The sequence below is a fragment of the Bufo bufo genome, chromosome 1 (assembly GCF_905171765.1).
Source record: "Bufo bufo chromosome 1, aBufBuf1.1, whole genome shotgun sequence".
Classification (NCBI taxonomy): domain Eukaryota; kingdom Metazoa; phylum Chordata; class Amphibia; order Anura; family Bufonidae; genus Bufo; species Bufo bufo.
In genome coordinates, this window is record NC_053389.1 from 817,637,616 (window position 1) to 817,654,934 (window position 17,319).

General features: G+C 44.8%; 1 protein-coding gene across 1 annotated transcript in view; it reads left to right on the forward strand.

The window, feature by feature from the left end:
* Positions 1–258: 258 nt before the first annotated feature.
* The window catches only part of LOC120986631 (E3 ubiquitin/ISG15 ligase TRIM25-like), a 64,503-nt gene continuing 47,442 nt past the window's right edge, over positions 259–17,319 (forward strand). The window contains exons 1-2 of the mRNA XM_040415299.1: positions 259–275; positions 12,191–12,253. The gene's annotated coding sequence lies outside the window, so the exon portion shown is untranslated. The remainder of the gene's footprint in view (positions 276–12,190; positions 12,254–17,319) is intronic.

The following is a 17,319-nucleotide window of genomic DNA, read 5'->3' on the forward strand; positions in this document are numbered from 1 at the left end:
TGTGCTAAAACTACAACTCCCAAGATGCACACTTGCTTGGCTGTTCTCAGAACGCTGTAGAAATGAATGGAGCATGCTGGGAGTCGTAGTTTCACCACAGCTAGAGTGCCGGTGGTTAGCCATCACTGTCCTAGATGATTAATAAAATTTACCTGATATTTGTGATAATCAATGTTCTATCATCTTGTATTTTTCAGGTATTTGGTCTGGAAGTCACTCAAAAAGATAAACTTTTGCCAGAAATGACAACTTAAAATACAAGGAAGCAGGAGAATGTAAGAGTAGATTCCATTTTCTTTTCGATAACTATGGTATATATTATGTACACATTCAAGTCATATTATTTTGACCATCCGCTAGCATGGACAGTGCAGCATGGACAGTAGATAGGAAGGCTGCTGAGAGTGACTCAATAATGTCCTGGCAGGGGCATACATAGAAATCACTGGGCCCCATAGCAAGAATCTAAATTGGGCCCTCATGCCCCATTCATAACCCCTCCCGACCACTCCTTTCTGGCCAGATATATAGTATATTATTATTATTTTATTATAATAGTTGGGGTTAAACAGAAAGAAAGAAAAAACACAGTAAACAAGAAACTATTAACAGGGGTAATGGACCCTGCCCACAAGAGCTTACAATCTATAAGGAAAGGGGGGTACCCAGTAGGTGAAGGTATAGGCTGCTCTTGTGGTTGTGTGGTGGCTGCATGATCATTGCAGATGGTAGCCTTTTCTGAAAAGGAGGGTTTTCAGGTTACTCTTGAAGCTTTGGATGTTGAGGGGACAGCCTGATGTGTTGGGGTAGTGAGTTCCAGAGTAGGGGAGAGGCACGTGATAAATCTTGTAGTCGATTGTGTGAGGAACAGATGAGACAAGAACTGAGGAGGAGGTCCTGTGAGGATCTAAGATTACGTGTGGGGGTGTATCGAGAAAGCAGGTCAGAGATGTAAAGAGGGGATAGGTTGTGGACGGCCTTATATGTAGTTGTAAATATTTTAACCTGAATTTGCTGGCCAATGGGGAGCCAGTGAAGGGATTGGCAGAGGGGAGAGGCAGAGGAGAAACGAGGGGAGAGGTGCATTAACCAGGCAGCAGAGTTGAGAATAGATTGAAGGGGAGCAGGAGTGCTTGATGGGGGGCCACACAGGAGGATGTTGCAGTAGTCCAGGTGAGAGATGATGAGAGCATGCACTAGTATTTTAGTTGACCATGGCATGAGGAAGGCACAAATACGAGAGATGTTCTTACGTTGGAAACGGCAGGTGGAGGTGAGGGTTTGGATGTGTGGCTTAAAGGACAGGGCAGAATCCAATGCTACCCCCAGGCAACTGGCCTGCGAGACTAGAGAAATTGTTGTGCTATTAACTGTGATGGAGAGGTCAGTTAGGGGGGCTAAGTGACATGGGGGAAAGACAATGAATTCAGTTTTCTCCATGTTGAGTTTTAGTAAGCGGGATGAGAAGAATGAAGATATTGCTGACAGACATACTGGGATTCTGGATAGCAGGGAAGCAACATCTGGGCCGGAGAGGTAGATCTGAGTGTCGTCAGCATAGAGGTATATTGGAAGCCATGAGACTTTATGAGCTGTCCCAGGCCAAATGTATAAGTGGAGAAAAGCAGGGGACCCAGGACAGAGCCTTGAGGGACACCAACAGAAAGGGGGCGTGATGAGGAGGTAGTGTATGAATGGGAAATGCTTAACGTTCTGTTGGTGAGGTACGAGGAGATCCAAAAGACGATTAGGTCTTTGAATCTTTGACGCCAAGCGAAGAGAGGATTTGTAGGAGGAGAGAGTGGTCAACAGTGTCGAAGGCAGAGGAAAGGTCAAGAAGGAGGAGCACAGAGTAATGACGTTTAGCTTTGGCAGCTAGCAGATCATTGGCAATTTTGGTTAGGGCGGTTTCAGTGCAGTGATTTGGTCTGAAGCCGGATTGCATTTGATCAAAAAATGAGTGGCATGAGAGGCGAGAGGACAATTCAAGATGAACATGTTGTTCTAGGAGTTTGGGTGCAAATGGGAGCAGTGAAATGGGACAATAGCTGGATAAAGTGGATGGATCCAGGTAAGATGCCAGTGGTTAGCGATTGTCACTACCAGAGCTTTGGGACGTTCTCACAGCTCTGTTTCTCCACCCCTGTGATGATGTCACTACTAGAGCTGGGAGGAGTTCTCACTGCTCTGTTTACTTTTGGTTTCCTTCCTCCCAGCTGTTCCTCATGTGTTTGATTTCCCTCTCTTTTATATCACCCCTCCTCCTATTGTAGGGTGTGGATTATAGTTCTCATTTCAGTAGAATCTTCACTTGTAGCTATCAGTTCACTGGACCTGTGTTCTGCTGCAGCAAGCACTCCGGATATTGCCAGCTGTCCTTGGATCCGTCTTCTCTGCGGCTGCAACACCTTCAGCTAAGTGTACAGACATTGTTGTGTACCTGATTATTTTCTGACTGGATCTGAGGTGGCCACGGTTCCCTCCATATACTGAGTAGGGCACCGGTGGCCGTGCCCCTTCCACTATTGTAGGGGTTACAGTGATCATCAGTCTTAGGCACGTGGGCATGCCTCGTTCCGCCATTGGGATCCGGGCATGTGCTTTAGCAGAATAGGGAGAGCTTTGAGGGTCTGACAGGGGTCACCCTTTATCCTCCCTAGTTTGGGTCCGGTCAGTAGCTCTTTTTACTGTGTATACTATTGTTGCTCACAAACAGCCGTGACATTATAATCCACCAAAACCGTCCTTTTTTGACATGGATCCGCTTTCTGGCCTGGTTGACCGCATGCAGGGTCTTTCTTTGGAAGTAGCGGATCTCCGTCAATCTATGACTCAGCTTCAATCATTGGGCTCTGCTCCGGCTCATGGAGTCTGTTGCGAGCCAAAGGTCTCACTTGCGGAAACGTTCTCCGGGGGCAGTGAGAATTTTGTTCGCTTCAGAGAGGCATGCAAACTCCATTTTTGATTGTGTCCCCACTCCTCTGGTAAGGAAGAGCAGAGGGTGAGGATTGTCATCTCCCTGCTCAGGGGTAATGCTCAGACTTGGGCTTTTTCGCTGCCATCAGGGGATCCCTCCCTTCGATCCGTGGAAAGATTTTTTGTGGCCCTGGGGCAGATTTATGATGACCCGGATCGTGTTGCTCTGGCCGAATCTAACTTACGTGTTTTATGCCAGAACAAACTGTCTGCGGAGCTTTATTGTTCTGAATTTCGGAGATGGGCAGCTGATTCGGGTTGGAATGATGCTGCACTCCGGAGTCAGTTCTGTCATGGTCTCTCAGAGAGATTGAAAGATGCGTTTGCTTTCCATGAGAGACCAAAGTCCTTAGAGTCTGCCATGTCATTGGCGGTACGCCTTGACAGGCGTCTAAGAGAAAGAAACGAGACCTCTCTGTCCAGCCATTGTCAGTATAGGGGCAGTGGTGCGGACTCATTCAGTGTGCAGGGGCCTCATCCTGTCTCGCTCCCCTCTGAGGAGGAGCCCATGCAGCTAGGTCGACTTGCCCCTGATAAAAGAGGATTTAGTCCTCAGAGTATGGTGTGTTTTTGTTGTGGGGGCATAGGTCATTTGGCAAATGTTTGTCCCTCTAGGAGATTCTTGAACTGTACTAAGAGCGATAATAAGAGAAAAAACTCAACAGGTAAATCATCAAATTCTGCTTCATCTGCTACTTTGGGCAAAGTTGATGTAGGAATTGATGCTTTTCCTCTGACCTGCAGTTCCCGTTTTCTCCTGTCTGCCAGGGTGGCGCTAGAGAGCAAAGTCATTTCTTGTGAGATTTTTGTCGATAGTGGAGCGGCCGTCAATCTTATTGACACTCAATTTGTAGCCATGCATGGTTTTCAGGTTTGCACATTAGAAAAGGATATACCTGTTTTTGCTATTGACTCTGCTCCACTCTCACAGAGATCTCTGAAGGGCATTGTTCACAATATCCGGCTAGCTGTAGGTGACACTCATGTGGAAGATATATCTTGTTTTGTCCTTAACGGATTGCCTTCTCCTCTAGTTTTGGGGTTACCCTGGCTCACTAGACATAACCCCACTATTGATTGGCAAGGAAGGCAAATAAATGAGTGGAGTGACTTTTGTAGAGAGAATTGTCTCACAGCGACTTTTGCAGAGGTGTCTACTAAAACTGTGCCATCATTTATCTCTGATTTCTCGGACGTGTTTTCCGAGAGCGGTGTTCAGGAGCTACCTCCTCACCGGGAGTTTGACTGTCCCATTAACCTCATTCCCGGCGCCAAGCTGCCAAAAGCACGCCTCTACAATCTCTCACAACCGGAAAGAATCGCAATGCGAACTTATATCTCCGAGAGTCTCGAGAAGGGGCATATTCGTCCCTCAAAGTCACCTGTGGCCGCGGGTTTTTTTTTTGTTAAAAAAAAAGATGGCTCTCTGAGACCTTGCCTAGATTTTAGGGAGCTGAACCGTATCACGATTCGCGATCCCTATCCCCTTATCCCTATCCCCTTCCTCTGATCCCGGACCTCTTCAACCAAATTGTTGGGGCCAAGGTGTTTTCCAAATTGGATTTGAGAGGCGCGTACAACCTGGTCAGGATCAGAGAGGGGGATGAATGGAAAACGGCCTTTAATACCCCTAACGGGCATTTTGAGAATCTCGTTATGCCTTTCGGCCTGATGAATGCTCCGGCCGTCTTTCAGCATTTTGTTAATAGTATTTTCTACCATTTAATGGGGAAATTTGTAATGGTGTATCTTGATGATATTTTGATTTTTTCCCCTGATGTTCAGACCCATCAGGATCATCTTTTTCAGGTTCTGCAGATTCTGCGGGAAAATAAATTGTACGCCAAGCTGGAGAAATGTCTTTTTATGGTATCGGAGATTCAATTTCTGGTTTTTCTCCTCTCTGCTTCTGGTTTTCGCATGGATCCGGAGAAGGTCCGTGCTGTACTTGAGTGGGAGCTTCCTGAGAATCAGAAGGCATTGATGCGCTTTCTGGGTTTTGCGAACTATTACAGAAAATTCATTTTGAATTATTCCTCTGTTGTCAAACCCCTTACTGACATGACAAAAAAGGGGGCGGATTTTTCCTCTTGGTCGGAGGAGGCGCTTGAAGCCTTTTCTAAGATTAAAGAGAGTTTTGCGTCTGCTCCCGTCTTGGTGCATCCCGATGTTTCCTTACCTTTTATTGTTGAGGTGGATGCTTCCGAGGTGGGTGTGGGTGCGGTTTTGTCCCAGGGCCCTTCTCCTGCCAAATGGCGACCCTGTGCCTTTTTCTCTAAAAAACTCTCCCCGGCAGAGAGAAACTATGATGTGGGAGATAGGGAGTTGTTGGCCATCAAGTTGGCTTTCGAGGAATGGCGCCATTGGTTGGAGGGGGCCAGGCACCCTATCACCGTTTTTACCGACCATAAGAATCTGGCATACTTGGAGTCGGCCAGGCGTATGAATCCGAGACAGGCCAGATGGTCTCTGTTCTTCTCCAGATTCAATTTTGTTGTTACATTCCGACCTGGGATAAAAAATGTGAAGGCTGATGCTCTCTCTCGCTGTTTTCCGGGAGGAGGAAACTCCGAGGACCCGGATCCCATTTTGGCGGAGGGGGTAGTTGTTTCTGCTCTATATTCCGATTTGGAGGCCGAGGTCCAGGCTGCCCAGACTGAGGCACCTGCCCGTTGTCCTTCTGGGAAGTTGTTCGTGCCTCCTGAGCTACGTCACAAACTCTTTAAGGAGCATCATGATACGGTTCTTGCTGGTCACCCCGGGAGTAGAGCCACGGTAGATCTCATTGCTCGGAGATTTTGGTGGCCGGCTCTTCGTAAGTCGGTGGAGGGTTTTGTGGCTGCTTGTGAGACGTGCGCTCGCGCTAAGGTCCCTCGTTCACGGCCTTCAGGTTCCCTTCTCCCGTTACCCATACCTTCCCGTCCTTGGACACACCTGTCCATGGACTTTATCACGGAACTTCCTCGTTCCTCGGGGAAGTCGGTGATCCTGGTGGTGGTGGACCGTTTTAGCAAGATGGCTCATTTCGTACCTTTCCCTGGTTTACCCAATGCTAAAACGTTGGCGCAAGCTTTTGTCGACCATATTGTTAAATTGCACGGCATTCCCTCTGATATTGTTTCCGATAGAGGCACGCAGTTTGTGTCCAGGTTCTGGAAGGCTTTCTGTTCTCGCCTGGGGGTTCGGCTGTCCTTCTCTTCTGCTTTTCACCCGCAGTCGAATGGTCAGACTGAGCGCCTCAATCAGAATATGGAGACATATTTGCGCTGTTTTGTGGCAGAGAACCAGGAGGATTGGTGTTCATTTCTCCCTCTTGCTGAGTTTGCTCTGAACAACCGTCGTCAGGAATCTTCTGATAAGTCACCATTCTTTGGTGCATATGGGTTCCATCCGCAGTTTGGGACATTCTCGGGAGGGGATCTTTCTGGTTTACCTGAGGAGGAGAGATTTTCCTCGTCTTTGTCTACCATTTGGCAAAAGATTCAGAGTAATCTTAAAAAGATGAGTGAGAGGTATAGGCGTGTGGCTGATAAGAGACGTGTGCCTGGTCCGGACCTGAATGTGGGTGATCTGGTGTGGTTGTCTACAAGAAATATTAAACTGAAGGTTCCCTCCTGGAAATTGGGTCCCAAGTTTATTGGGCCTTATAAAATCTTGTGAGTCATCAATCCTGTTGCCTTCCGTCTTGATCTTCCACGGGTTTGGAAGATACATAATGTATTTCACAGATCTCTCTTAAAACCATATGTCCAGCCCACGGTACCCTCCTCTTTGCCTCCTCCTCCGATTTTGGTTGATGGCAATCTGGAGTTTGAGGTTTCCAGAATTGTGGACTCTCGCATTGTCCGCGGTTCTCTTCAGTACCTCGTTCATTGGAAGGGTTATGGTCCTGAGGAGAGGATGTGGGTTCCGGTGTCGGACATTAAAGCCACTCGCCTCATCAGAACATTTCATAGGGCTCATCCTGAGAAGGTGGGTCCTGGGTGTCCGGAGTCCACCCGTAGAGGAAGGGGTACTGTCACTACCAGAGCTTTGGGACGTTCTCACAGCTCTGTTTCTCCACCCCTGTGATGATGTCACTACTAGAGCTGGGAGGAGTTCTCACTGCTCTGTTTACTTTTGGTTTCCTTCCTCCCAGCTGTTCCTCATGTGTTTGATTTCCCTCTCTTTATATCACCCCTCCTCCTATTGTAGGGCGTGGATTATAGATCTCATTTCAGTTGTAGCTCTTGCTTTAGTATCTTCACTTGTAGCTATCAGTTCACTGGACCTGTGTTCTGCTGCAGCAAGCACTCCGGATATTGCCAGCTGTCCTTGGATCCGTCTTCTCTGCGGCTGCAACACCTTCAGCTAAGTGTACAGACATTGTTGTGTACCTGATTATTTTCTGACTGGATCTGAGGTGGCCACGGTTCCCTCCATATACTGAGTAGGGCACCGGTGGCCGTGCCCCTTCCACTATTGTATGGGTTACAGTGATCATCAGTCTTAGGCACGTGGGCATGCCTCGTTCCGCCATTGGGATCCGGGCATGTGCTTTATCAGAATAGGGAGAGCTTTGAGGGTCTGATAGGGGTCACCCTTTATCCTCCCTAGTTTGGGTCCGGTCAGTAGCTCTTTTTACTGTGTATACTATTGTTGCTCACAAACAGCCGTGACAGCGATAGGTTGAAGAGGTGGGTTAGGGCAGGGAAAACTATAGTGGTGAGGTTAGGGATGAGGTGGGATGGGTTTGGGTCAAAGGCACAAGTGGTGAGGTGTGATTTGGAGACTAAGTTGGAAATCTTTTCTTCTGTGATGGTTGTAAACTGAGTTATGTGGGAAGAGCTTTCTGTGGTGTGTAGGGATGTAGTGGGGGGTGTTTGAAGCTTTCACGGATTTTATCAATTTTTAACTCTGAAATATGAGGCAAACTCTTCAGCTGAGATGAGGGGTGCGGGAGGGGGCACGGGGGAGTAGAGAGTTAAAGGTATTAAACAGTTGTTTGGGGTTACGGAGAAAGATGATAAGAGAGTAGTAACGTAGTCCTGTTTAGAAGAAAGCCCTGATTGTTAAGAAATGCCCGAAGAGCAGCTGCTGGATGCCTGTCCACTTTTCTTACTCAACACTGTCAATCAGTGGCAGTAAAACAAAACAATAGCTGATCTTAGGGATAACATCTACAAAAAATACTGCAGAGCCTCATTGAAGAGTCTCAACACAGCAATCCAAAGTGCAAAGCTCCCTGAGAAACAGTAATATGCAAAATAACTGTAGAGCCCCAGTTATGGGTCTTCAACACAGTGAAAACCAGATATCCCTCTAGGGAAGGAAAATCAAGCAAAGGCGTGTACCCGCTTTAGAGATCAACAAATTCACCATATTATGTGGTCCCTATGTCAAGATCCAGCTTATGAGTAGTCTCCTAGGCATTGCTCCCGGTTAGGCAGAATCCTACTCCACACTACTCCCCAAAACAGCTGTCTGTGGATGGATAACTGACTTAGGTATTTAGACCTTGTCACTAGTTGTGAGGGATATCACCCCTCATGCCCGCTTGACGTCAACTATGTCGAGCTCACGCGATACGGTATGGTCACTGGTTACCAAGGCGTGACATTACTCTCTCCTGGAGGAGCGGGTATTGTCAGTCTTGGTACAGTTTTCACATATTCCTCCTGTCCACACGGGCACAGAGCAGAAACAAGCTGAGACAGCCTTTTCACTGCCCCAGTGAAACAGCGCATTCTCAGCGTGGAAAGACTGCCACCAGTTCCTTGTTTGATATAAGCCCAGTCTGTTAACAGGATTATATAGGGTAAGAAACCAACCCGTGGTAGCGTATTGATTTGCTAGTCCAAAACACGGACGTGGGGATTCGTGATCGAGATACAAGACAGCACAAGATGAAATTATATATTTAATTGCCTTAAGGGCACACTAGATAACACACTATACACAAAGAATATATACAGTGGTCTGAGGTTACGAATACAGGTAGTATGGTACAAACAGGATTAAACAGAGTAAAAATCATTTACCGGCTAGATGAATGTTCCTTTGGGTTATGATGGTGGAATAGTCCTTGTATAAATCACTGAAGAAAATGCACCAAAAGGATATGTCACTGACTAAACTAGCTGGTCATGCAAGCAGATATTAAAAGCTGAGACTTTCGCCAATATGTTCCTGTCAGGAAGATATCGGAGCCCATCATTGCACCACGTCACGGTCACTCAGCATGGCAAAGGGTCCTACCACTACGCTAACTGTGGTGTGAACACGGTCTGAAGGTGATATGATCCAGCTCACAGCCCAGCCTGCACACAAATGCCTGGCAGGACAGCCAGTGCAATGTGAACAAAGCAGGACTGTGAGCCCCACCCATATCAGACCATGTGATGAAGGATTCCAGGTGCAAAGGAATGTTCAATTGCCAGATGAAGGCACATTCAAGACATATAAAACAAAATCACTGTAGAATTGCAGTGGCCAATATGGCGGAACTGCTCAGACCCCAAACACTGTAGCGTGTTTCTCATTGGGCGAGCAGTCCCATCGCATGTGAACCACAGAAATATCGTGGCAGATATGGAGGAGCTGCTCAAACCCCAAACACTGTAGCGTGTTTCTCATTGGGGGAGCAGTCCCACCGCATGTGGACCGCAGCAAACGACCATCCCGAGCAATTAATGCGTACAAAGGAGGACGCCAGCGCGGTCCACATGCACCACAAAAGCATCCTGCACAGGCAGAGCATTGTGCGGATGAAAATACAATTATATAAATCACTGAAGAAAATGCACCAAAAGGATATGTCACTGACTAAACTAGCTGGTCATGCAAGCAGATATTAAAAGCTGAGACTTTCGCCAATATGTTCCTGTCAGGAAGATATCGGAGCCCATCATTGCACCACGTCACGGTCACTCAGCATGGCAAAGGGTCCTACCACTACGCTAACTGTGGTGTGAACACGGTCTGAAGGTGATATGATCCAGCTCACAGCCCAGCCTGCACACAAATGCCTAGCAGGACAGCCAGTGCAATGTGAACAAAGCAGGACTGTGAGCCCCACCCATATCAGACCATGTGATGGAGGATTCCAGGTGCAAAGGAATGTTCAATTGCCAGATGAAGGCACATTCAAGACATATAAAACAAAATCACTGTAGAATTGCAGTGGCCAATATGGCGGAACTGCTCAGACCCCAAACACTGTAGCGTGTTTCTCATTGGGCGAATCCTTCATCACATGGTCTGATATGGGTGGGGCTCACAGTCCTGCTTTGTTCACATTGCACTGGCTGTCCTGCTAGGCATTTGTGTGCAGGCTGGGCTGTGAGCTGGATCATATCACCTTCAGACCGTGTTCACACCACAGTTAGCGTAGTGGTAGGACCCTTTGCCATGCTGAGTGACCGTGACGTGGTGCAATGATGGGCTCCGATATCTTCCTGACAGGAACATATTGGCGAAAGTCTCAGCTTTTAATATCTGCTTACATGACCAGCTAGTTTAGTCAGTGACATATCCTTTTGGTGCATTTTCTTCAGTGATTTATATAATTGTATTTTCATCCGCACAATGCTCTGCCTGTGCAGGATGCTTTTGTGGTGCATGTGGACCGCGCTGGCGTCCTCCTTTGTACGCATTAATTGCTCGGGATGGTCGTTTGCTGCGGTCCACATGCGGTGGGACTGCTCCCCCAATGAGAAACACGCTACAGTGTTTGGGGTTTGAGCAGCTCCTCCATATCTGCCACGATATTTCTGTGGTTCACATGCGATGGGACTGCTCGCCCAATGAGAAACACGCTACAGTGTTTGGGGTCTGAGCAGTTCCGCCATATTGGCCACTGCAATTCTACAGTGATTTTGGAATAGTCCTTGGCTGCGGTAACGTGGGGGCAGTGATATCAGCAATTTCCAGGTCTCTCCAAACACATGTCACAATGTGACCCCCTTTCAGAAAAAGACATGCCCGCTTGCTGGCATAAGCCTTTTAAACTGTAGCCGGACCCTCCTCTTCCTGCCTCTGGGAATGGTTCCCCCCCCCCCTCCCTGCTTAGCCTGGCAGCTCAATGACCCACAATACGCTTTAGGGTTCATAGCTTCAGACCAGAAGGTAACAGTGAGATGGTTCTGGGACCAACAGACCCCCCTGGGTTCCAGCTACAATTAGAGTCCAAGCATGGTACCATTATTGGGTTTCTCTGGGGAGATATGAATATCTCCCTTCCCTGGCATCCAACCTTCAATCTATGACCATGGGCATGTTAGTCTTTGCCCCAGGATCGCATAAATATATTTGACCTATGTCTGGGATGGACGGGCGATTCATAATTTCTTATGAACTGCCAGTAACATGATGTCTGGGGGGAAATGATAGATCTGGGCAAGGGCTGAGACCCCCTACAGAGAGGTATTCCTATAGGATTAGCTGACCTCCGTACTGGCTGGTTGAGGTGTGAATACGTACGCATGTGGCTTCCTTGAAGCCAGAACCCCTGTGGAGTTCACTACCTCTGCTATCTTTTAGCAAATGGTGGGTGTATGGACATGGCTAGTAAATATTAATCCATATTCCTCACACTAGTGTTGAGCGCGAATATTCGAATAGCAAATTTTTATCGCGAATATCAGCTATTCGAGAATTTGCAAATATTTAGAATATAGTGCTAGATATTCGTATTTGAGAATATTCGAGATTTTTTTTTGGATAACTCTTAGACTGGCGGTACTAGTCAGATTTTGGGAGATGTGACAACAAGCTGAGGCATTCTCTCCTCCTGGATTTGCTTCAGTATGGGAACTTGAAATATCTTTAACATTACCTGCAATTTCATGTGTGACCTCCAATAAACTGCTCAATGATGACAACTCCTATAGCTCAGGGCCTATCTTCGTCAGTCACAAGCTGATTTTGTGACACCCATAACTGGGGCTCCACGGTTATTTTGCATAATCGGTGACAGTAAGGCAGGGATGATATCTCAAGAATATGCTGGACTTCTATGTCACAAGACATTCGCGGATAGCAGACTCCTAAGTGAAACCCATGTGTCTTTTACTGCTTCGCGCTTCCATCATATCATATGTGATGAAAGATCATCCTCTAGTTGGGTAAATAAATAACGGTCTCAGTACGGTGAGGATTTATACAACTGTGTTGTTCTTGTGCTTTTAGCAATAGTTGACGTTTATGACATCAAATGTCTTCGTGTTTTTTTCAGATGTACAGTCTGAAACTCAAAACTGTTCACCAGATAATGACTACTCGGATTTCGGAGGAAGAGGTAAACCACCCTGATCAGTTCAGATTGATGTTTTTTTTTGTACCATCTTTTATGCATTTTATGAGTTGATTCATGATTTCGTTATAGTTTAAACATTGAAATACCCTTTAGCCTGAAGCAATCACCAACATTTTTGCTTACATTTTGCTGCCACGGAGGGGTTTTGATTTTTGCAATTTTTTTCCATTAAAAAGCATTTTTTCAAATGTTCAAAGACATACACATGGAGTTTGCATGTTCTCCCCGTGTTTGTGTGGATTTCCTCTTAAACTCCAAAGACCTACTGATAGGGACCTTAGATTGTGAGCCTAACTGGGGACATTGTGATGCTAATGTCTGTAAAGTGCTGCAGAATATGTCAGCGCTATATAAGTGAGTCAAATAAATAAAAATAAATGTGATTTTGCATGATATTGTCTTTAACCCTTTCGCTACCAGCACCGTACATGTACGGCGCTGGAGCGATGTGGGGACATGGCGCCCGCTGGCACGGGCAGCGGGCATCATGGCTGGCAAGTCTCTGCTGTTTCAAAAAGCAGAGACCTGCGGCTAATTGCCGTGACCTGCAATAGTGCCGATCGCGGTAATTGAAGGCTTTAGATGCCGTGATCAAGTGAGATCATGGCATCTAAATGATCAAAACCTCAACGGCCAATGAGTGTATCGGTAGCTGCGCTGAACATTATGAGCCTCGCTGATGAGGCTGATAGTGTTCATGCTGCAATTCTTATTTTGGCCACCAGATAGCAGGCCAGGATAAGAAATGAACAATTCTCAGTCCAAAACCCATTTTAAAAATCCCTGATAGTACAAAATTAAAAATTAAAAATCATAATTTATAGGCTCATATATGAGCTTCAAAATCATCACAAAAAAAATAAAAAAATAAATGTTAAAATATATATATATATATGAAAAAAACATAAAAGTTTAAATTACCCACCCTTTCCGTATAATAAAAAAATAAATACCTAAATAACAATAAATATAAACATCATGAGTATAACCGTGACCGAAAACGTCCATACTATAAAAAAAATAATACGATGAATGGCGTAACAGAAAAAAGGGTCAAAATGGCCAATTTGCAATTTTTTATTGCTTCTCTTACCCCAAAAAAATTAATAAAATGTGATCAAAAAGTCATGACCACTCCAAAATGGTATGAATAAAAACTACGGATTTTCCCGCAAAAACTGAACCCCCACTCAGCTCAGTAGACATAAGTATAAAAAAGTTATGGGGATCAGAAAATGGTGATGTAAAAAAAAACTTTTTTTATCAAAGTTTATTTTTTTTACGCTATTTAGATATTTAGACATAAAAAACCTATATATATTGGGTATCGTTCTAATTGTACTGACCTAGAGAATGAAGGTCATGGGTCAGTTTTGCCACAAACAAAACTCTGTGGGAACAAAACCCATAAAACAGTGGATAAATTGCGTTGTTTTTTTTTCAATTCCACCCCATTTGGAATCTTTTTACCACTTCCCACTACGTTTTATGTCATAATTAATGATGGCATTAAAAAGCACAACTTGTTTGAAGGATATGGTGGCTCACCCTGTCAGTAACTATGAAGTGGGTGCTGCAAAGCCTGAATGACTCAACCAGTCAGAGTATATAAAAAGTATTGATTAAGGCTGGGTTCACACGAGCGTGTCCGGATTAGGTCCGGATGCGTCCCGGTGTATTGCGGCAAACCCGCGCGAGTAGGAACGCAATTGCAGTCAGTTTTGACTGCGATTGCGTTCCGATGTTCAGTTTTTATCGCGCGGGTGCAATGTGTTTTGCACGCGCATGATAAAAAACCGACTGTGGTACCCAGACCCGAACTTCTTCACAGAAGTTCAGGTTTGGGTTCAAGATTGTGTAGATGTTATTATTTTCCCTTATAACATGGTTATAAGGGAAAATAATAGCATTCTGAAAACAGAATGCTTAGTAGGTGATCAATTGAGGGTTAAAAAAATAAAAATAATTAACTCACATTCTCCTCTTGATCGCATAGTTACCGGTCTCTTTACTCTTTATTTTTTTTAACCCTCAATTGATCACCTACTAAGCATTCTGTTTTCAGAATGCTATTATTTTCCCTTATAACCATGTTATAAGGGAAAATAATACAGTGAATAGACTGTCACCTAGCAACCATGCGTGAAAATCGCACCGCATCCGCACTTGCTTGCGATGCTCGCGATTTTCACGCAACCCCATTCACTTCTATGGGGCCTGCGTTGCGTGAAAAACGCAGAATATAGAGCATGCTGCGATTTTCACGCAACGCACAAGTGATGCGCGAAAATAACCGCTCATCTGAACAGCCCCATTGAAATGAATGGGTCGGGATTCAGTGCGGGTGCAATACGTTCACCTACCGCATTGCACCCGCGCGGAAATCTCGCCCGTGTGAACGCAGCCTAAGGTTGAGCACTCACCATCTGGGCTATAGAAAACAAAATTGCTACAAATCGCCAGGGTAGTTTATTAATTAATTAAAAAGGCACAATATGTGTACCAAATGTATAAAATAGGATGATACTTAAAAATAAACGATACATATAAATACAGTGAGATTAGTAAGACTTCGAAATAGAATATAAGATCATACGTGAGATACATATAATTACACCATAAAAAGGTAAGTGAGGGTGAGCATATGTTGAATCACCGATAAAAAATGATGTAACAATTATGTCATACACTGATGATGAAACAGACGTAGGTATTCATATACTGTCCGATCCAGAAAATAAATAAATATTGGCATCCAAGGTAGCCTCTAAAATGTCATATCTGTGAATCCTGATTGTATTCATTCCCATGAATGGAAGGTCATTTTGATGAGGCAGGGTTATATAAATATATATTGAACGGAGATGTTATGTGTTTGTCTCCCAACCAATAATGATATTATTCTATCTGTCTGACACAGCCTAATAGGGCATACACTGCAGGAAGATATTGAGGCTTTCATTAGGCCCCAGGCTGCCACATACAGACATAGTACAGCAGTAGTGACAATTAGAGGTGAGCAAAGTTTATAAAGATTTTATTTGACTGCTTCGTCACGAAGCGCATTTCTGTGTAAGTAGATGGAGCTATGACGGGGAACAGCGATTGCCCCCCCCCCCCCATTAATGAAACCCTCAGAGGCCGCATTCATCACCTTATCTATTTGAGAGAGAAGAGGCCACCATGACCATCTTGACTGAAGACCCCGCGTGGTGCGTGATGACATCATCACGCTGACCAGCGTGGTGACATCATACGTCAGATGATTTTGCGTGGGATCTTCAATCAAGATGGCCACTGCAGCCTTTTCATACTCATATAGATGACGTGATTCTGATATTTTTTTTACCTCCATTTCAGGGAAAATTCATTTGTTATCACAAAGGATGAGGAAATTCCGATTTGCAGCAAATCAAATTTTTCCTGAACTTCAGATCGAAGACTACTTTGGATACTATGATTTGCTCAACAGTAGTGCCGATGCCTGACAGAGGAAGCCCTCTCTCTCTAAACCACTAAGATGCAATGGTATTGAATGCAGCATCTAGGGTTAAATTAGCAGGATCAGAGCTTCTGCTGATCTGAGCCATTAGAGCAGGAGCCTTTCTGCCATGTAAGAGTCGAGCTCCTGCTCTCCGCTGCACGCAAAACCGTGCTGCACTTAGACTAAGGTCCCTTAGTGACTGCTGTTAAAAGGGCATATTGTGGTCAGTACAGGGGTTAAGAAATGCCTGAAGAGCAGCTGCTGGATGCCTGTCCACTCTTCTGACTCAACACCGTCAATCAGTGGAGGTAAAACAAAACAATAGCTGATCTTAAGGATAACAGCTACAAAAAATACTGCAAAGCCTCATTGAAGAGTCTCAACACAGCAATCCAAAGTGCAAAGCTCCCTGAGAAACAGTCATATGCAAAAAAAACGTGGAGCCCCAGTTATGGGTCTTCAACACAGTGAAAGCCAGATATCCCTCCAGGGAAGGAAAATGAAGCAAAGGCGTGTCCCCGCTTTAGAGATCACCAAATTTACCGTATTATGTGGTCCCTATGTCAAGATCCAGCTTATGAGTAGTCTCCTAGGCATTGCTCCCGGTTAGGCAGAATCCTACTCCACACTGATGAAGGATAGCACCCCAAAACAGCTGTCTGTGGAAGGATAACTGACTTAGGTATTTATCCCTTGTCACTAGTGTTGAGCGTGAATATTCGAATCACAAATTTTTATAGCGAATATTGGCTATTTGAGAATTTATAAATATTTTGAATATAGTGCTAGATATTGTCTTTAACCCTTTCGCTACCAGCTCCGTACATGTACAGCACTGGAGCGATGTGGGGACATGGCGCCCGCTGGCATGTGCAGCAGACATCATGGCTGGCAAATCTCTGCTGTTTTAAACAGCAGAGACCTGAAGCTAATTACCGTGATCGCGGTAATTGAAGGCTTTAGGTGCCTTGATCAAGTGAGATCACGGCATCTAAATGATCAAAATCCTCAGCGGCCAATGAGTGCATGTTGTGCTAAACATTATGAGCCTCGCTGATGAGACTGATAGTGTTCTTGCTGCAATTCTTATTTTGGCCACCAGATAGCAGGCCAGGATAAGAAATGAGCAATTCTCAGTCCAAACCCCATTTTAAAAATCCCTGATAGTACAAAATTAAAAAGCATAATTAATAGGCTCATATATGAGCTTCAAAATCATCAAAAAAAAAAAAAATGTTAAAATATATATATATAAAAAAATAAAGGTTTAAATCACCCAGCCTTTCCGTATAATTAAAAAATACATACCTAAATAACAATAAATAAAAACATCATGAGTATAACCGTGACCGAAAACGTCCATACTATAAAAAAAATCAAAAAATTCAAATACGAAGAATGGCGTAACAGAAAAAAGGGTCAAAATGGGCGATTTGCCATTTTTTATTGCTTCTCTTACCTAAATTTTTTAAATAAAATTATTATATCATTATTAGTCGGCAGACAAACATATAACATCTCCGTGCAATATACAGTACAGACCAAAAGTTTGGACACACCTTCT